The 22,168-nt window shown below is 39.9% G+C and overlaps 1 protein-coding gene and 1 pseudogene across 2 annotated transcripts in view; both read right to left on the bottom strand.

Moving 5' to 3' along the window:
* GNAQ (G protein subunit alpha q) overlaps positions 1–22,168 on the bottom strand; it is a 333,551-nt gene that overhangs the window by 133,411 nt on the left and 177,972 nt on the right. The gene's annotated exons all lie outside the window — the stretch shown is intronic.
* LOC118148412 (small nucleolar RNA SNORA42/SNORA80 family) lies at positions 15,155–15,306 on the bottom strand (annotated as a pseudogene).

Here is a 22,168-nt window from a genome sequence, read left to right as displayed (position 1 = left end):
GCCCTTAAATGCACAGCAGGTGGGCTTTGATGGAGGGAGCTCAGTTATAATATTTTGCACCTCCTTATCCTTCTCTTGTAGTTTACAACCATTTTCAAGAAACCCTGGCTACTGAGAGATTAATTATGACAAAAGAAATGAACTGTTAAATAAAGTAGCATATTGCTTTTTTACTCATTTGTTTAAGGTTTATGAGTCTGAACAGATATGATTTTATATCTTTAGGCCAACCTGAATTGAGATTCTATAGCTCGAATGGTTTTTGTTATAGAATTCTTAAAATTGGGGACTGTTCTTTCAAATACACTATTCTTTCTTTTTTTAACAGAATACTGTAGGGTTCCACGTAATTAGCCAAATTTAAAGCATCATATTCTGTAACCCTGGTTGATTTTAGAAGAAATTGCAAATCTTACTTTGAGGACAAAGCCTTGCCCACAGTTGTTTAAAATGTCCTGAAGCAATCAGATTCCCAGCCTGGATGCTGGTGGGAGCAAGAGCTGCCTGTAGGTACCAGAAAGGTAGTCATGTCTGACATTTCCATAAGATTATCAGGAACTTTCTTCCTGTGTACACGGCAGTAAAAACAGTTCTCCAGAGACAAAACCCAATGCTTCTTCCCCAATCTGTGTTTTTAAAAAATTTAACTATGGAAAGGAGAATAGCAAAGATCTATTTTCAGGTCTTTGAATTCAATGAATTTCAAGAGAACTACATAGACAAATGTTGTAATTATATTGGTTGAGTTTTCAACTTTAGATCAGCACAACATATTACAGTACCTCTCCCTTAACTGAGGGAGATGCATCAAGGACCCCAGTGGATGCCTGAAACCACAGACAATACCAAATCCTAGTATATGCTTTTTCCTATACATACATAACTATGCAGCATGGACACACTGGGCAAAGGGCTGATTCACACCCTGGGCAGGGTGAGGTGGGATAGGGCCAGATTTTATCACAATACGCAGAATACTATGCACTTTAAAACGTAAAAACTGTTTATTTCTGAATTTTTTCATTTAATATGTTTGGACTCTGTTTGACCACAAGTAACTGAAATCGTGGAGAGAAAAACCACAGATAATCTACTGTTCTGGGTGGTGGTATTTCTTTTTCAAGTTGTTAAGTAATGACTAAACTTCAACCAAGACAAAAAACAATGACCTTATATTTATGCAGCTGCTGCTAACTCTTCAGACTAGAAAGAAATGGTTAGTAAGGAGAGGAAATCTAATACTTTAAATCCAAATGATTTAAAATACTTGGATAAGAATATTCATAGGGCCATCTTGAACCAAGTAGAGAAAAATGTTATGCAGCATAAAATCATATATGTATAATCATATATAGTAACGACAGAAAAAATAGCTATCTTTGATTGAGCATGGACTGTGTGCTAGGCAGGCACCATTCTAAGCACTTCACACAAAGTATGCATTAAATCTACACAACCACCATATAAGGTAGCTACTACTATTAGATCCATTTATAGCTGAGAAAACCGAAATGGGGCGGAGGAGGATTGATACATAACTTGCCTAAGAATGGCAGAGCCAAGATTTAACCAAGTAAAGCTGGCTCCAGAGCGCCCACCTCATAAAAATACACCAATAATAGAGACACAAGAAAAAGTTATTTGTGTGTGTATTTTGTATAAAAAAGCTGAAGATAGAAACTCTAGGTTATTGGTATAATGGGAATGTTTCCGAAAGTGATTATAACAGTCTTTCTAGTAAGATGATTTTAAGGAACTAAGAAAAATGAAGAAGAAAGAAAAAATATCTGAAATTTGAACATTCACTACTAAATCTGCACTAAACTTATGGCCAAAATAACCTATCTAAACAAGTATACTTAGGAAACTTGTGAATCTGGTAGGAAGTCATCAGGTGCAGCAAATTAGGCCTGCAAACCTTCTCCTAATTTTTTTCCTCAAAACATCCTTATTTCCTACTCCCTATGAATAAAAGCCCTCTCAGGTCTGTCAAAGATCTCTCCTCCAATTCCAAGAAAATCCAACATCCTTTCAGTTATTCCCTAACTGTGCTACTTGGTCAAATTCCCAGCAGGAATAAGAAAGTTGTAGGACTTCTTTCCTTAGCAGTGAACTTTCATATTGAAAATACAGACATGCTTACAAAAGATTCTTTAGAGCAGAGAAAACAACATTGTTTAGGCAATTGTATTCTGTTTGAAATAATCTATTTCTTCTTTTAAATTATACACCAAATCTCTAGGCAGAAAAGCAAACCAGGTTCTAGGGAAGAAAAGTCTTATTGGCCCTTGTCTTCTAATTATCAATGCTGGAAGACACTGGGGTACAAGTAAGAAGAGAACTCAGCAAAGATTCTCAACAGGCAAGAAGGCATCAACCATTCTTAAAACAACAAAATCAAACCCACAAGATGTTTAAAAATGGAGAAAAGAACTAGTAGTAAATCTTGTATCTGCTGAATATAGTAGTATCTGAACTATCATATATTTATATCATAGATAACTATTACTATTAAACTATATCCATTTAAATTAGTATTAAATCCTGTATCTATACAACTAAAATTCAATTGTGAAAATTATGTTTAAATAGTTGACAGTGTAAAAATATTAATATAATCATATATTGAAGGGAGGGTGAAGGAGGGATAGGATATAAAAGTTTTCTATTTTTCTGTCTTTCATAGCACTGAGTAAATGAGTCTTCAACTGAATGAGCAGTTTAAAGAAATGTAGTGACTTCAAAATTATGATGTCCTCTATAATCTTGTAATTGTAGGAGAAACTTTTAAGAATTAATTTCTTATGAGAAGAAACCAACGTATGAAATTGAGTGTCTTTTCTTCAGGGTCTCCTGAATCTCTTTCTACTACTTCTTAGTTCAAGTAAAATTAAGTAACATATATAAATTTACATGGAAAGACATAAGTTAATCAGTCTTTCTCTCTATTCATCTGGAATGATATTAGCCTAATGCTGATGACAGCTGTTTCTCAGAAGCGGAATAACTTTTAAAAGCTGTTTCTGGCCAGGTACAGTGGCTCACGCCTATAATCACAGCACTTTGGGAGGCCAACGGGGGCAGATCACCTGAGGTCAGGAGTTCAAGACCAAGCTGGCCAACATGGCGAGACCCCCATCTCTACTAAAAATACAAAAAATTAGCCAGGCATGGTGGTGCTCTCCTGTAATCCCAGCTACTCAGGAGGCTGAAGCAGGAGAATCACTTGAAACCAGGAAGTAGAGGCTGCAGTGAGCCAAGACTGCGCCACTGTACTGTAGCCTGGGCAACAGAGTGAGACTTGGTTTCAAAATATAGATTTTTTAAAAAGCTGTTTTGTCATATGATTAAAAAACAAACAAACAAACAAAACAGTGTACCATTTTCCAAGAAGGGAATAAAATTATTCTAAAAAAAAAATTACATCAAAATGACTTCTAAATATATTGGCATGAAAGATGCTAAAAATGTAGTACTGGAACAAATAGACTGTAAAATAGCAAAACACTGCTTTTATTTTCAAACCTATGTGGAATAAATTCCTAAAAGAAATATAGCAAAATGTTAAGAGTAATTATACCCAGTGAGATACTGAGTGATTTAAAAAAATTTTTTTTTTGAGATGGAGTCTTGCTCTGTCGCTCAGGCTGGAGTGCAGTGGTGCAATCTTGGATCACTGCAACCTCTGCCTCTCCAATTCAAGTGATCCTCCTGCCTCAGCCTCCTGAGTAGCTGGAACTACAGGCACATGCCACCACAACTAATATTTTGTATTTTTAGTAGAAACGGGGTTCCACCATGTTAGCCAAGCTGGTGTTGAACTCCTGGCCTCAGCTGATCTGCCAGCCTCAGCCTCCCAAAGTGCTGAGATAATAGGTATGAGTCACCGGGGCTTGACCATAGGCATTAATTTTTAAATTGATACTTGCTGCAGCTTTTTCTGATTTGTCTATAAACAGCTACATTACTTGTGCATTTAATATATATAAATCCATACATTAAAAGGAGAACCCGGCCAGGCGCTGTGGCTCACATCTGCAACCCCAGAACTCTGGGAGGCCCAGGTGGGTGGATCACCTGAGGTTGGGAGTTCGATACCAGCCTGAAAACCATGGAGAAACTCTGTCTCTAATAATAATACAAAAATTAGGTGGGTGTGGTGGCACATAATCCCAGATACTCAAGAAGCTGAGGCCCAAGAATCACTTGAACCTGGGAGGATAGAGGATGTGGTGAACCAATATCATGCCATTGCACTCCAGCCTGGGCAACAAGAGCAAAACTCAGTTTCAAAAACAACAACAACAACAACAACAAAGAACCCTAACAATTTTCACTTGGGTATAGCTGAGATTTTAATGGCAACTCTGAAGAGAAGATGATTTCTAGATAGTCTTAGTGACTCTTATGAGGAAAAATAAAAAATGTACAATTAAAAAAAAAAAAACCCAAACTTTAATTTCTGAGAGCTGACTCTTCATTAAGAGAAGAGTACTCATACGGTACCCTCTTCACAATCTTCTTCGTTGTGGTCCATATTGGCTGGGCTGGCGACTGCCTCTTCTCCTTCCCTAATGCCTCCAGTAGAACCTCCACTTCCAGTTCTGAGACTCCATCTCTCCTTTCCCCCCAGGACTTGTGGTGAACAACAATGTCGTGAGCTGCTAAAGCAGCTGGTGAATAATCAAAGTTCTTACTGAACCATGTTTTAACCAAAACTAGAAGTTAGACTTGACTGATCAAGAGCTTCAACTTTTATAGTAAAATGGGATGGTCATTCAAAAACTGTTTTATTTCAGATAATCCTTCATTTGCATGTCTGAGACAATTAAAGTAGGGTTGATACGATAATTTCTGCTATCCATAAATCATTATATCTCTCGACTTTATCCAGAGACTTCTACTAGTAACCCTAAGTCCTGGGCTAAGTATACTGCAAAGAAAAGGGTAAGAAGTTTGACACATCTGAATTACAGCCTTCAGACTCCCCATTTGACTTTAAATAAAGGTTTCCTGGAAAAGGTAACGTTTTGCTTTCCAGTATGTGCTGCCCTGTGGTACTGAAATCCTCCTGGCACTGCCAGCGATAGAGAAGTGGCATGTGCTGCCTGCCCTGAAGCATCACATGGGCCGTAACTTGAACAAGGCTCCAAGAACTAGAAATAACCACAAGGGCAAGAAGGTTCGGGTTGATGGCTAGAGTGGCTCTACTTTAACTTGGATTAAATTTAGGTGGGTAGAAGCTTTCTAATTAAAAATAAAAACTTTACTCCATAGTGGGTTAAAAGATTCTAAGTGGGTTAAGTGCTGAAAAATACACAAGAACTATGTATTTCATTAGAACATTAACCCAAAAATGCCTTCCCTAATACTTTAGCATTCATGTCCCCAAGTTATGATGACAGAGAGCTTTGTTTCTTAACACTTCTGAGATTTCTCAGAGGGCCAAGTGCAACATTTGACTGTGTTTTATTTTCTTCACAGGCAAATGGAGAGTATAACCTTTCCAAATGACTCAGTGATTCATCTTTAATTCATTTTTCCTGTCTGGGAGCCTGGACGTTTTCCTCTGCAAATGCTCAAAAGTACATGTTTCATTTTTTTAAGAAAATGTAACAATTCTTCCTCTGTCATTTTAGATGCACAGTGTATTCAGTAAATGGTTGACTGAATAATGGCTTTTCTAAAGAAACAGTCTGGTGATATGAAATAATCTGTATACTTCTAAATAGAACATTACCTCCTTTAAAAAAACAATAAATAAACTAGCATATAGGTGGGTGCAAGTTATTATCTCTGTTCTCATTCTTGAATGGGTATTTGGTGCAGATGTGTGCATTTGATTTTTTTTCAGATGGAGTCTCACTTTGTTGCCCAGGCTCCAGTGTAGTGGCAGGATCCTGGCTTACTGCAACCTCTGTATTCCAGGTTCAAGCAATTCTGCCTCAGCCTCCCAAGTAGCTGAGATTATAGATCAGCACCACCACACCCAACTAATTTTTGTATTTTTAGTAAAGACGGGGTTTCACCATGTTGGTCAGGCTGGTCTGGAACTCCTGACCTCAGATGATCCACCTGCCTTGGCCTCACAATGTGTTGGGATTACAGGCATGAGCCAAGGCACCCGGGTACATTTTGATTGTTTTATAACATATACACTATGTTTGGTCTTACATATAAATAAAATATTTTAAAACAAAAAATAAATGAATTATCAGTCTTCCATTGTGAATTTTATAGCCTAGGTCATGACAATGTACTTGTTTCAAGGGAAGGTGTAAGAAGATGACGATTTGGGCATAGACCTTGAGATGGTGGTGCAGTTCCTTTATCTGAGCTCAGGGTCACAATTCATAATCTTCTTGTGGGAGAGCACTGGAGAGAGAGAAAAAGGACACAGGTAGGGAAAGCAGGCCAATAGGCCATACTCCTGAGCACTATACGAGGAGTATTAATTGGACTCTGGGGAGAACAGATGGTAAAAGAAACAGCACTCCCTCTACCAGTCACTGCTGAGCTCATGCTGTTACATGTGAAGCCCAGATATCATGCCTATGTATTCATGTTTAAAAAAAATACTCAGCATAACCAAATTGTATTGAAGCACAAACACACACAAAAAGAATTTTCAGTAATATTTTCTGCCCCCGTGGCAGTTTATGCTTACCTATAAAAGAAAAAAAGAAAACTGAACATATAACACATATATTAGAGAACTTTCTTAAGTGATTTGTGGTGAGAGACTTGCACTAAAAAATAGACACTGGAAGTATTTAAATAAAAAATTATCAGCCAGGCACAGTGGGTCATGCCTGTAATCCCAGCACTTCGGGAGGCCAAGGCAGGTGGATCACAAGGTCAGGAAATTAAGACCATCCTGGCTAACGTGGTGAAACCCCGTCTCTACCAAAAATACAAAAAATTAGCCAGGCATGGTGCCACACACCTGTAGTCCCAGCTACTTGGGAGGCTGAGGCAAGAGAACTGCTTGAACCCAGGAAGCAGAGGTTGCAGTGAGCCGAGATTGCACCACTGCACTCCAGCCTGGGTGATATAGTGAGACAAGACTCATCTCAAAAAAAAAAAAAAGAAATTATCCAGCATCTCACACCTGAGTCAAATTTTACATTGACATTTCCTGCAAGGGCAAAGGGGAGAAAAAAAAGCCCAAAGCTCTCATTATATATTTAAAACAGCACGGCCACAGAGAAATGATTGGCAGTGGAACAATCAGTATTCGGCAATTTTCTCACAATAAATTGGACAAAACCACTGCAATTTGGTATAAATGTTCCTTTCAGGTTTATTTCTCCAAGTATGTGTTATATTTTAAGGTTCTTCTTCCCTCTTTGCCTTCAACTTAGTTGCATCCTAGGATATTTACATAAAATGAAGCTATAAAAATCATTATTATTTTAGACTTATCAAGGGTTGTGCCCAACTATTATACATAAACACATAAATGAGTAAGTGAAACAAATAATATGTAAACTATGCAAGACACAGTTTGGCACTGGTCGAAGTCCTCTGACACAGGACCAACCACTTTCTATACATGAAGACTCTGAGTAGGCACCATCCTTAATACTCAAGTTTTATTCTTAAAAAAAGGAGAAACTGAGTCATAAGTAAGTTCTTGCAGAGAGGTTCAGTGGTTTTTTGGTAAGGTAAAGCATGTCTCTTCTGTGTCTTCAAGTTTGGGAGTGCCCTCTGCTGCCCAAAAGCATGGCTTCAGTTTTGGTTACCACAAAACTTTGTATGATCTATGCCAAAATATTAAAAATGAGAATAACCTTCTCACTTCTCTGCAGGTGTATAGCTTAGAAATTAGTTAATAACTATGTGGCCTAGAAGTTTAGTTTAAATCAAGTCCCTCTAGGGGGAGTTCTCTGCCTCAAGAAATTATATTAAGGTGAACTCCTTGACTGTCTTCCCTTCACAGAGAGCTGTCATCAGAGCTGCAACTCCCATCCCCTATTCTGGCTTTCTTCAACTCTAACCCTAGCCATTATTAGGAAAGGATGGGAGTAACTACTGCCTTGCACTGGGATGGGAACTACCACTCGGGCTTCAAGGCTCTATTCATAGTAAGGAAAGCTGAACTGAAACCATCAACCAAGCTCCCTCTTTACGGCCTGATCAATCTTGATGGTACCATGTGAGCAGAAGGGTAAAGAACTGACAAACAACATTCCTTGGCTGAGAAAATAAATTGGCTTTCATCAAAACCAGTTCAGACATGCTACTGGGTGGAATGTAGAAGGAACCTCAATTAAAATTTAGGAATGGAAAACAACCTTGTTTTAGAGAAAAGATACTTTTTGAATTCTGATTTCTATTTGCTATGTTTTAGAGGTGATTTGCTGAAGACTGATAAGAGAGACAGAGTTGTGGAGAAATATAGGTCATTTTGCTTACAGCATGCTCTCCAAGGCTGGGGATGCTGAGACACTGAGACATTCTCCTGGTTTCCCATGCTGGGGTTCTCTCAGTCTTGGCTGAATTGCACCTCTGCGGCATCAGGGACCTCCAGGCATATGGCCTAACTAAAGTTGAGATGGCTTTTGGAACCTTGGGATATTTTGATGAGCATACGCATCTTTTACAAGGCTCCGGTGGGTATATGCACCTTCTGCCAGGCTCCTAGAATTCTAGATATAACCTCAATGCAAAGATATCCATTAACAGAGGCACCACACTGATCCACATTTCCTCAATCCCAGTCTTTCCATCCCTACTGAAGGGGCTCAAATGACAGATCATAAAGTCTTTTATCTCAAACCTTTTGTTTCGGATATCTGCAAAAAAAAAAATATATATATACAGAAATAAAAGCACAAAAAGACTAAGGTATGTGTAATTGGATTATATTTTAATGCATTATTGCCTTCTTAATAATACAATTTGAAAGACTTAAAAACTAGATCTTATAAAAGTTAGATATCATTAGCTAAGATCAATCTAACCCATCCTTAAACATTAATGTGGCACTGAAACAAAACATGTGATCATTTCCCCATTCCTCCTGCTGGCCTGCTTCCTCCACCTTGAGCCATGCAGATATCCAGGGGAAGACAGGTAGATGCGTTGAGCATTAGGCAGGAGGGAGGCTAACCTGTCTTAAAGACAGCAAGGAAGCTGTGGAGGCAGGGACAGAGGGAGTGAGCAGAAGAGTGCTAACTAAGGTGAGAGTCCTTGTAGGGCTGGCCTGGTTTTCCTGGGAGGTCAAGGCCAAGTAAAATAATTTCTTTATTCCTTTTACACAGCCCACCAAAGTGATTCCAGATAATTGTGTGATGATTTGTTGTTTATGGAGGGCACACCAGCTGTCAGTCTTCCTAGATAAGAATCACTAGCTTCTGTTTTGTGCAGAAGCATGGGTGGGATGAACCCTGACCCCTTGGATAGAGAGTAGTTTGGCACAATTGCCCTAGGAAGTCAAAGGAAACTAGTGTCAGGGGAACCATTTATTCTGAAATTGGTTTTCAAGGTGGAAGTAAAAAGGAAGTCTACAGGGAACCTAAAGGTCTGTTTGGAAATATAATGAACCTATAAACATGGATATGAATTTCCAGGTCACTGTGTAATTTCTTTGTAACACATTCAAACAACTATTCCTGGGCATGTTTTCTGTGTGGGGTCAGTCACGGCTTACTCATCAGACTAAGCCACCTAAAACCCTTAGCTTCCATTTGCAGTTCCATCTCAGGGCCTTTAATTAAGGGCCTGGATGGGTCTGTGGCTCAGAGGATTGTGTCTGGCATTATCATACCAGGCCCTTAACAACTCAGAAACTTCCTATGCTGACCACACCCCACCATTCTGGCAAAATCCAATAGGTGCCAAATTACTCTAACGCGACCTGTCAAAGAGACAGTAAAGGACGCTTCTTCCAGGACTGGCCTCAATTTCTTTTTGGGGTAACTTACAAAATTCCAGGTTGGGAGTTCCTAGGATTTAAAACAGAATACCAATCTCAAGTTATCATGACAGTTTATTTCCCAGAGGTTGTAGTGCACGAATTGGTCCCTTTAAGCCTTCATCTGGCACAAAACATTGGAAACTATCAAGGACTTCACCTCTAAAATAATGATCCCACCCCTGGGCAAGAGGACAAGATCAAGGCAAACTGAAAGAAGCCATGAAGGGGCCCCCTGTTCTCTTCAACAACCCTATCTGCTTTGGGTCATTCCTCCATTAAAATCATGTCTAGAAATAAAAAATCCATTATATGAGTTTAAAGGACTGTTCTTTATATTATTTCACCCAGTGACATATGTGTTTTAACCAGAGACAAATATAGGAATAAAATAAACCATCAGAATAAATTCTAATCATAAGATTCCAAGCTTCAACCAGCTTCTAAGTATAAGATGAATCCCTAACATTCTGAAAATAACAAATTGTAGGAAGAAATTAAAAATGGAAGATGTGAATCAGAATTTCAATATACTACCTGCTGTGTGTCCTTGAGAAAATTATTTAACATCTCTGAATCTGCCTATTTTTTTATTTTTTGAGACAGAGTTTCACTCGTCACCCAGGCTGGAGTCCAATGGCATGATCTCGGCTCGCTGTAACCTCTGCCTCATTGGTTTAAGCAATTCTCCTGCTTCAGCCTAAGTAGCTAGGATTACAGGTGCCCGTAACCACGCCCAGCTAATTTTTTGTATTTTTAGTAAAGACAGGGTTTCACCATGTTGGCCAGTCTGGTCTCGAACTCCTGACCTCAGGTGATCCTCCCGCCTTAGCCTTCCAAAGTTATGGGAATCTGCAATTTTTAATGTATAAAACAAAATTGGAAATCTTTTTTAAGAAAACTATTTTACTTATCTCATTACAAAACTATGGGGATGAAGTGAAATACTACATATGAAAGTTTCTAAACTACAAAGTACTACTCTAACATGAAATTACTTTTTTTAAAAACCATTTCAAAACTGTAACTGTTGGAAATGTAACTCAAAGAACTGGAGATTTTAAAAACAATCAATTTTTGCAGGAGCTCTCGGCTCTACTTTTTGTCAGAAAATCTAAAATCGTATTGCATTTCTCTCTCCAATGGTAACGTCTATTGTTTGTTTCTTATAATGAGCCATTGGCAAGTGTCAGGAGCAATTGTTGAACCTAAGTTGGAGCTGGGACTTCCTTTTTTAAACAGAACTCTTGGTGGTGAATTGCTTCAGCATATTATTTCATTGTAAACTTGAGATGGAATAATGGAAATTCCTTACAATCTACCTAGCGTCAAGAAAAAAATGTAGGTATCATTGGTAAACATCTAGAGAACACATTAGAAAATCTAACCAGTTCCTTTGTGGATATTATTTTAAAAATAATTTCTTCTGAGCAGGGTTATATTCTCATACGAGCCCCCAAAGTCACTTTAAGAGACATAATTCCAAGTTCACTGTAGAACTTGGAATTAAGGCTTATATCCATCCTTCTTCAGAGTCTCACAACTATCCCTTTATAATCAGAAAGATGAACTACTCATTCAGAAACACTAAAAGTAGCAAAGACTCTTATTGCAAAAATTTACACAGTATAAACAATCTGCAATCGACAGAGAGTGACTGGCATGGGCAATCATCACTCGGCTTGAAGAAAGGGTGGTATCTTGGAGGGCCTAGCACAGGGACCCGGCGAGCAGAAAGGCCAAGGCTGGTATAGATAAGAGGGTCCCAAAAAATGTCACCATCAACTAAAGAAAGAGTTGTTGCTTAAAGTGGGAGCCACGGTACAACATATCAAAGAGAAATGTGACCAAGTGAAACTAGAGAGAGTCAGAGGCAGGCCAGGAGGCGATGCTCTAGCTGAACACTGCATCCAGTGTATAATATCCTTGAGGAAATAAGCCACACTTGTGCTCAGACCTGAAGATGATCACAAACCAGACATCTGCAGGCAAAACACAGTTCACAAAGTGCTGTTTGGCCTCGCTCTGTTGATTTGCATAATATAATTTTTTAAATATTGTAACAGCTTCCAACATTAAAAATCAGGAAATTTCCCATAAAAATCCTGATTTCTGCCTTCTCTTGAAAAGTCAAGAGATGCAAGGCAAGTCAGGGCACTCAATTCCACAAGGGAAGAGCTGGCTGTAGCCAATCAGTGGCTGCCCCTTCGTAGGGGCAAGCACTTTCTGCCTGCTTCAGTTCCATCAATTCCTTACCCTGCCGGCTCCATTAACCTGCACACTTGTAGGGATTTGAGTTATTTTTGCCCAGCTAGAAAAACAAGCTGGTTGGGAAAGGCTGATTATGATAGGTAAAAAGAAGAATGAAGCAGGATGGTCCTTATGGGTGTGTGATTGCCCACAGAAATATGGGCAATCCTGGTAGGCCAGGACTTCCTCAAAAGAACAAGGCAGAGAGGGAACCAGTTAGATGGGCAAGGTAGGTGGGGAAGGGGCCAGGGAGATGGCTGAACTGTTTATCATCTTATTTCTCCTTTACGTGAGGAGAAAATGCAAGAGAGAGTGAAGTATGTCCCTTTTAACCTAAATATAGTGAATAAGGTTCTCTCCTTGGTTAATCCTCCCATAGAGAACAGCATCCTTGGAGTCTAACACAAATAACATTTTTGTAATATTTTAGAATTAGCAAAATACTCCTACATACATTTTCTTTCATTTAACCCTCAACCACAATTCTATGAGCCAGACCAGACAAATATGATTATCCCATGTTACAGATGAGGAAGCTGGGGCTCACGAACTTCACCAGGAGGGAATTCAGACAGGACTAGCCAGTGGTACCCAAGAACTCTCCACCCCTCAGCAATGACCTACCCTGTCCTGAAAGGAACACTGGAATACTTCGACCTTCCTGGAACTGTGGTCGCTGAGATAGCACCAATGCCAGATCAGTGATTTAAAGAGTTTCCTTTACTAGGATAATCTTTCCTTGAGCAAATCCATCTAAAAAAAACTTAGCCAGCTAGGAGTTTGCTCAGCCTTGCAAGGCAGTGGTCTATTATGTCTAGAAACATCCCTTGCTCAGCCTTGCAAGGCAGTGGTCAGTTTTGTCTAAAACCATCCCTTATTTGTTCACGAAATTCCTGCAAATATTTTGGCAAATAAATTCAGAAAGCCGGAAACACTAATTATTAGGCAGAGACAAACCCACAGTAATAACATAAACAACAAAGTGCCTTTTCAGCGCTGCTATTCAGTGTGCCTTCCTGTTGCCAGTGCCACAAAAAACATGATGGGAATGGCCTGGAGGAGATGGAAGAGGAAATGACTCCTTTAAAGACCACGTCCTGTGGGCAGAGTTTTGCCTTACAATTTGCTACAGCAGATATCAAAAAGGAAGGGTGGGTAGTATAATTTACAGGGAGAGAAAAGTGGTTAAACAAATAGAGTTCCTTAAGAATACTGTTAAGGTGGGGTACTTACAATTAGTTTTTTGATAGATGAACTTTATTTTTTACCTTGGGAATGAAAAGTGGGGAGATAAAATAAGGATTTGGTCAACTGGCTACAAACAAATATCTATGAACTAGTCTACTGTCAAAGCAAATGTCTATGTAAAGCCTCCCTCTGTGGCTGTGCATTTTGGGCCTTGTGCAAAGGGAAGTATGGTGGAGATCAACCTGGGGCCTGGAACCAGCCAGCATTTTGCTCACCAAGCTGTGTGCCTTGGTTAGTCAGGAAGAAGCAACTTTGTGTAATGTGCCTGCCCATGGGGCCTAGAGATGCCTTTTCCATTTGCACAAAGGCACTCTGATAGCAGCAGCCCTGAGCTGAAGTGAGTATCTGCCCATTTCAGTTCTGTCACTTCAAGGCCATGTCATTTTAGGTGTTAAATAACGTAGTCATGTTGGATGCTCTAGATTTCAGCCAGCTATGCAGGACCTGAGACAAATCACATAAGTGGTTTTCTGCTTCACTTTTCCATCCGGAGCAATGCGAACAGCCCCACCTGCCCCTGTCTCTTTGGGACCATTGTGAAGCCACTGCCAAGAGTCTTAAAATCACTCCGATGTGTCCACCAACATCTTCTACAGAGCTTTCACATCTATTAACACCACATTCCTCCTCCTCAGTAGAGTTGAAAGTAAAGAACAAAGATTTTAAGTTCAGGACAAGCTAAGTGGCAAAGGGGACTCATAAGCCCACTTGAGTAGGGCAATTTTCACTTCTCAAGCAAAGTACATACTTTCATGTGTCGGAATTCAAACCACTCTCACAGATCAAGCTATTTTGCTAGAGTCTTAGGGTGCAGTTCTCTTAACAAGCAACTCCATTGCTTGCATCTCTGAAGCAGCATTTCAAACCCCAAATTGGCTTGTTTCCCCTGACAGACTGTTGGGATACAGATTCCTGGCCAACAGCAGAAAAGCTGGCAGCTCGCTGCCTCTTCCAGAGTCAGCTTGGCCAGGGCAATGCCGGAACAATTGGTCTCATTGCCTTCCGAGATGACAATTAATTAGTGTGGTGGGAACAAGGAGCAATCTATCCAGGGAGCTAAGCCTTTGCCCTTCTGAGGGCTGTGGCACTGTGGCCTCTCATCAGAGCCAATGTCCGCATCGTAAGTTGCACTATGCATGGCTTCTGGCTTCCTTAAGGTAGTGTGGAGGGAGACAGGGATGAAACACCTTCCAAGAAGTTCTTTGTTGGGGAAAAAGAAAAAAGAAAGAACAAAAGCAACACTAAAAATACAACTCAGAATCAGAGATAAATACCCAGCAGCAAAATGCAATTCTAAGCTAGAGAAGACACCATTCTAAACATAATAAAGGAAAAAAATATTTCATTGAGAAGTGTCTCAGAGTGTTGCACGAAGAAAAATGTGTGGTGACATTTTTCAGCCCCATTGAGGAAAATTCAAGCTCAGTGACAACATCCTCAGCATGCTTTATTAGGCACTAGCACCAAGTGCATTGCTCAACGTGCTGTGAATGAGAACGCATGAGTCACAGGACATCATCCCCTGCTCGAGCCGACAGCAAAGGACATCACTTATTTAACTGTGGCAGAGGATAACTGATGACTCCCAAAGGTTTTCCAGAAAGGAACATAACATTTCACTGCAGGGATGGGGGAATTAAAACATGACTCTCAAACATCTTAAAACTATCTAAAAAATAGATATAATAAGAGTTTTTGTTTGGTTGGTTGGTTGGTTTTTTTTTGTTTGTTTTTTTCCACTGCGCAAGCTACTTCAGTGCCAGCAGCCTACGGGCACAGAGGCCAGGCAATGGTTTGGGGACACAGTTTGCTCTGGCATGGGTTACTATGACAGGCCCGGTGGTGTTTTATTTTTTTTTTTACCAGAGATTTCATAGACCTAGTAGTGCACTACTTCTCAGCCACAGACAAAGCCTCGATATTGGAATGGGGTCAGCAGTTCAATGTGGAAGCACGTGGGGTATACAAATAGAACGACTGTTTTAGCCTGACCCCATGGGTCTGTTACCTACCAGTGCTTTCTGAATCCTCTCCCAGCTAAACTGAATCAAAATGGTCATTTGGTCATCCATACTGGCTTTACAATCTGTATCCTACCCTGCTGCCCCCAGCCTGTTAGAATCTATTTTCTACCTCCACCACAATTCCACAAGGCAAGATGTGAGGAGAGATTATCAAATCCAATGGGCAAGTTTCAGCTCTTCTCTTACTTGCCTTCTCTGTTGCCCAGACTGGAGAACAGTGGCACAATCACAGGAACCTTGACCTCCTAGGCTCAAGTGATCCTCTCGCCTCAGCCTCCTGAGTGGCTGGAACTATGGGCGCGCTAGCATCCCTGGCTACTTTTTAAATTTTCTGTAGAGATGGAGTCTCATCATATTGCCCAGGTTGGTCTGAAACTCCTGGCCTCCTGAAGTGCTGCAATTACAGGTGTAAGTCACCTTACTCAGCCCTCAGCAGTATTTGATAATGCTGCACTGACGACTCTGCCTAAAACTACATCCATTTGTGATTGTCTGATACTACTTTCTCCTCATTGATACCAATGGTATCTTACCTTTCCAGCCAGGCTTTCACCTAAGCTCTAGCCCAATACTTCCAAATGTCAGCTATACACTCTACCTGATGGCCGCAGGCCCCTTCAATCCCAGCATGTCCCAACCCATCCCAGTATGTCCAACATGCCCCTTTCTGCTTCCACTACCCTTCAAAAGCTGGTTTTCTTCTCATGTGTCTGTCAGAGTCAATAATGCCCTCACTCACCAAGTCACCTCTACCAGAAATCGTGGACAACCCTGGTTGCTCCTGGTCTTCTGCGTCTACCACTTCCAGTTTACTAACTCAGTGTTCTTCAGTCCCCTTCATCCCTCTCTCACTGTGTCCCTCCTCTTCCAGCTCCACCTCTACTGCCCCGGGTCTGGTCTCATTTTTTCCTGCTTGGGCCACAGCAACAGTGTCTGTGCTCATCTTCTGCTTCCAGGAAGATCTCTTTCCAGTCCATTCTCCCAGTGTGATGAAATGGTTTCCCGTGAACATAAACCTCATCATATCACTCATCTGCTAAAAGCCCTCCCACAGCTCCACACAATTTATAGGACAAAGCGTTTCTGATTTGAACCCTGTAGAACTTCCTAGCCTCCTCACCTCACACTTTGTGCATTTAATCTTAGCAGTCACTCAGACCTCCTTTCAGTTCCCTGGACCTGGCAAACCCATCCAGATGTTAGCACTTTCTCTCTTTGAGGTTCTCTTTGCCTTGCATGTCCTTCGTCCACTTGTAAAAACTGCTGCGTGTCCTTCATGACCGATTCAAATGGCTCCTTTTCTCTGCAGGCTCTCATGACCCTTGCCTGCCTCTTCCCAGGCACCATCACTCCGTCTGCTCACTGCTGTGGCACATCTCCACCCCCACATTGTGCCTGACACAGGGTCTGAGAGCTCCTGGGGAACATGGACTGCCATTGTTTTTTTCTCCCCTCCCCAGCTCTTACTAAAGTGCTTGGTACCTCATAAAGGATCAATAAATGTTTACTGGGGAAAAAAAGATGTTACCCTTCCCTAGATCTTCACAGGTGTCGCTAATTTTATCCTCTCTTTCCATATAATCCTGTGTTTATGAATCTACACTTGTTTTACCCAACAAGGTCATTTCTTCCACTGAAGATGGAGAAAGTAAATCCAACTTAGTTGTACAGCTTACCCAAAATCTGAGAGAAAAAGACTGAGACACTCAAGGTTTCAGATGAAAATCCCATTTTTTTCCCCTCAATGATCAATTAAAAGTTTTTATGACAAACCTCCCCCGAAAAAAGGATCCCTATTGTGTAAGACACACCTCCTTGGCCCAGCCTGAAATTTAAAATGTTCGGTGATAAGGTTTCTGATATGTGTCATTATTTGAATATTCTGAATATTTCTGTGTGAAGAGCCAAGATCTGTGGTTCCCTAGAAAGTAGAGCTGGAGGTATGCTCTGATGTCATTCTTGTCCTCACAGAGGGCATTGAAAAGAACCCAAATTCACTGGGACAGGTAAGTGACATCAAGTGAGTCTTAATCATTCAACATTTTCTGCTTTTGTTTCTATCTCCAAGCCTTTATTGTGGATCTCTGCTCTATAACCACATCCTGCCTTCTCCCTCCTGGTTCCTCTTGTCAGTTTCCCACTTGCCAACCCGTCTTCCAGTAGGGTCCTATCCTGGGGTTATTACAAACACTGGTGGCAGCATGTCGTGGAAAGTTTGCTCTGCTTACTTTAATTGTTGTTGCTTTACTTCCACCTGGTGCAAAGACCCCCTTTCTTTACACTCCATCAGTTTTCAACCCATGCAATACCCACCCTAATACTAACTGAGCTGGGAGCACTCCTTTGATGTATTGTTTCAGAGGAAGATTGTTATTATTTTTCTGGCTTAAAAGGTTTTCTATTCTAGCTCTGGGTAAAAATCGGCAAAGATTCCACTTCTTATCAGTTGAGTGCTTAAGTAAACAGAGCAGGTGCCAAAGTCAATAGGATATGGAAAACAAGATTCTGCTGAAGATTATTTGTAATGGGGATCAACTGCTGACATAAAATCAAAAGTTCACACTTGATGAAAAAGAACGTGAAAGGGGAAACAGCCCACATTTAAAAACATGGGAGCAGGGTTGGTTTGCCTGCACTCAAATCGGTTAGGCAAGGTTCATGTTTTCATGACACTAGATGGGGTTTCCTTCTTGCACTGGAAGAAAGTTCTCACAAATACAGAGAAGAAAACCCTCCATTCTGCCTCATCCTCATTTTAATAAATTCCCAGTGCCTGCAGTGAGGTCCTGATCACTTCACCCACTTAGGACAGTCCCTTCTGTGCTTTGGCAGAGCAATGAAGAAAGGGACTGGAGAATAAGGGTACAGTGGCAGAATAACCATGGCAACGCATAATCAACCTGTTCTGCCTGCCAATTCCCTGGAGCCACATGTCTGCTAAATAGGGTGTGCTAGCTCCTGGCTTTCATGCCCCGAGGGCACACTCAAGACCCTCCACTAGCAGCAGGATTTAAAAGGTTGGCTCCTCCAGTCCTTCACAGTAAGGTGAATTTACAACCTGTTTTCAGGTATGCCTCTCCTTGGAAGCATCCCTGCTCAATTTTGGGACTATCGCTCAGTGCTCTTTCTCCTCCTACTGTCCTATGTCCTTTGACACACAGTGCCTTTTGCAGGCTGCTCAGATAACTCAGTATCTCATGAGGAAACCTCAGATTTTTATACTTACAATTATATCCCTGGCCTAGTGTTTATAATTATATTGTCTGTAAGGAGCTGAAGGAAACTGACATTAGTCCTTCATCCCTACTTGGGTAGCAAGGCATAGTGATTTTATCTTCATTCCTCCAGTAAAGAAACAAACAAAATAAAGCTGAAGAATTCACACCCACGCCATCAGTGCTAAGGCACAATACAATATAGTGGTTCTTTTAGCATATACTTTAAGGAATGTCTAGATGAAGAAAAGACCATACATTTTTCCATTGTCTCTTTCCATAAAATTTGATGATGGTATTTTAGAAAAGGAAAATAGACAGAGAAAAGTGAGTAAAAATTGTTACCAACCAAACTATGTTAACAGGAAGAAAATTTTAGAAAAAAGTACGCTACATGTTATTAACACTTTCCTGTTTCATGGACTTTCCACCCAGAAGAACAAAGAAAATTTGTAAGCAGCTGAGAAGAGTCAGCTCTGAGCTGGAGTTAATGCTACTATGTGGGTCTTTGGGCATATTTTTAGTTTCTTAGTTCCTCATCTGAAAATAAGGATATAAGAGTAGTTATCTCAAAAGGATGTTACAGGGCTACATGAAATGATGTATATAAATAGTAGTAACAGGGCCTAGTACAAGGCAAATGGTTAATATAGCTTGTGACATATTATTTTTATTTATACTACTGGATGAAACCTCAGCATTCTGACCTCAGTAAATATAAGCATAAAACTTTATTTCCAAAACCATTCATATGAAAGCAAAACATGGAAGCCATTCTCTTGACCAAGAACTTGACAGCCTTCTTCCTGACAATACAAATCCATCAGTAGAGGCTCAGTGACTGTATATTTTGTGTCAAACTCTGGGAAATCTTAATCAACTGGCAGTTTGAAAAATAAACCTACGATATGCACAACCATAGGTCACAGATACAGTCATGCTGTACATAATAGAGAACAGCGGCTACACCTCTGTGTCCTATTATTCCATCACATTTCAATTTAGGATCTTTGTGAAATTACTATCAAAAAAAAAACCCACAGGCACTGTTTCATCAGAAAAAAAAGCAATTACCTTCTATCCACCCTGTCCCATTTCTAAGAATCTTTCCACTATTACATAAACCACCTAAATGAATTCTGGAGTGCCTCCAGGCAAGAGGACAGAGCTTCCTGAAATCTGTTGATACGATGACAAGCCACTGTTACAGGAAAAAATGAGTTAGGGGGCTCAAAGTATTTTTGAACTTAAATTGGAAGAATCTCTGATTTTTATCCTACAAACCAAATATAGATCCATTATTTCATTATTTCATATGGGTCACATGCATCTCGTACATCCTGTATATTTTTATAACTCTAACATGAAGACCCATAAGTACACAATATAGACAATTATGAAGTTTGCTTCTGGAAATGTACTCATTTTTGGTTTTTTAAAAAGTATTTTTAGTCCAACAATGAATGTGTTTAAAAGGCTATTAAAGATACAATGGCTAACAATGTCTCAAGAGAAATAAGAATTGATCAACTTTGAGGTTTGACCTAATGCAACTGATATCCCTACTTATTTGCTTAAGAATTATAGGTCACATCAATTTCAAAATCAAAATTCTGAAAATACGTGCTATTGTCAGGAAATGTTATAAATAAATGAAAACAGGAAAGATTTGTGATGGGGTTAGACTAAACACAGGTTAAGTGGCAGTCACGCACATGCTTGGGGAGTTATCTACTCATTAATTGCTTCAGGTTTGGTCTGTTCGTGCTTACTCTTTCTCTTTAAAGGGCCCCTGAAGCCAGAAACAAATCAGTAAGATGTACAAATGTCCTATTTTCTCTGCCCTGGACTGACCTACTCATTCATAAATAAATGTCTGAACGTCTTAAGACAGTAAGGCCAAGGCAAGCTTATTTCCTCTCTCCATATACTATAACCAGCACAACCACAAAGTTTAAACTCTGCTGGAGCAGTGTACCTAATGCAATCTACAGGGACCAAGGGGCAGACAGTATAATTTATAGGTTGGCATGCTAAGCAAGACAACAGTATTGATCCTGCTTTTCTATTACAAGAATATAATTACAAAAGGATTTGCTCACCTAGATGTGCAGGGTTTTGTGTGGTATGGAAATGTTTAATTGAAAAAAACTTACATTTTCACAGAACAAATAAACAATCTTTCTGGGAAATGGACACTTCAAAACTAGGAAAAGAGAATAATTAATAAAGCTCTGCAGATATTTCACCAGTTACTACTGTCTCTTATCCAAGAAATGATGTGACAACATATGACAGTATCAATAGTGTGCCCTAGTGTGCCCTTGTTTCAAGCCTGAAAGAAACTGCATTACCTTGTCTCATAAGAATGGTCAGACGGTATCATAGTGAATAAATTTATCTGAAAACATAAGTGAAAATTTAGAAGGGAAACATGAGGAGACATAAAAAATTGTGTAATGGAAAAATAAAATTAAAAAATAAAGAAAATTTGTGTCATGGAGCAGAATAAAAACATTAGGATGGCCAGGCGCAGTGGCTCATGCCTATAATCCCAGCACTTTGGGAGGCCGAGGCAGGTGGATCACAAGGTCACGAGAACGAGACCATCCTGGTCAACAAGGTGAAACCCTGCCTCTACTAAAAATACAAAAATTAGCTGGGCATGGTGGTGCACGCCTGTAGTCCCAGCTACTCAGGAGGCTGAGGCAGGAGAATTGCTTGAACCCAGAAGCGGAGGTTGTGGTGAGCCGAGATCCTGCCATTGCACTCCAGTCTGGGTAACAACAGCGAAACTCCATCTCAAAAAAAAAAAATTAGGATAAAGAAAATTACAGAGGATATAAATAAAAGAAATACAGAGATCCTAGTTAAAGGTCAATGGACAGTTATTCTTTTTAAAGTCCCCATTTGTACAAAATAAAAATCAATAAAAACAAAAAAACCTGTATATACACATAACATAATCAAGCTTCTAGTCAAAAGAATGAGGAAAATAACACAGAATATAGCTAAATTGCTGACACAGGGCTCAGCTTATAAATTTTGCTTCCCAACTATTTGCTGAATGAATAATCTACACATCATTTATATGTGCTTTATGAAAGGCATTCTTGGGCCTACATAAATACTTTCATTATCTGACTGATGGGTAGAGGCTGTGATTTATGGGTACGGTTTACCCTGTAAGTGATTTTCCAACTTTGGAGGAACTGAAGAAGTATCCAGGTTCTCAGTCTTGTGATTTCAGACTCAGCTGGTTCCTATGAAAGCCAAATGCAGTACCCCAGACCCAGGGAGATGAACAATTCATATGCAAATGACTGATGTGTTAAAGAAACACATTATAAACACACAAACTGATGTGTCAGAATTGGAAAATTTCAAAATACATATATCTTTCTACAGGAAGGAAGGGACGGGGTGTGTGTATAACTATTACTAACAGGTAAGTGGATTAACTCAACTTTTTAATAAACTGGGGAAACTAAAATTTTCTTCTGGAGGACATG

The sequence above is a fragment of the Callithrix jacchus genome, chromosome 1 (assembly GCF_049354715.1).
Source record: "Callithrix jacchus isolate 240 chromosome 1, calJac240_pri, whole genome shotgun sequence".
NCBI classification, from domain to species: Eukaryota; Metazoa; Chordata; class Mammalia; order Primates; family Cebidae; genus Callithrix; species Callithrix jacchus.
The sequence above is the reverse complement of the archived record's forward strand: the minus strand, read 5'-3'. Positions and strand labels throughout refer to the sequence as shown.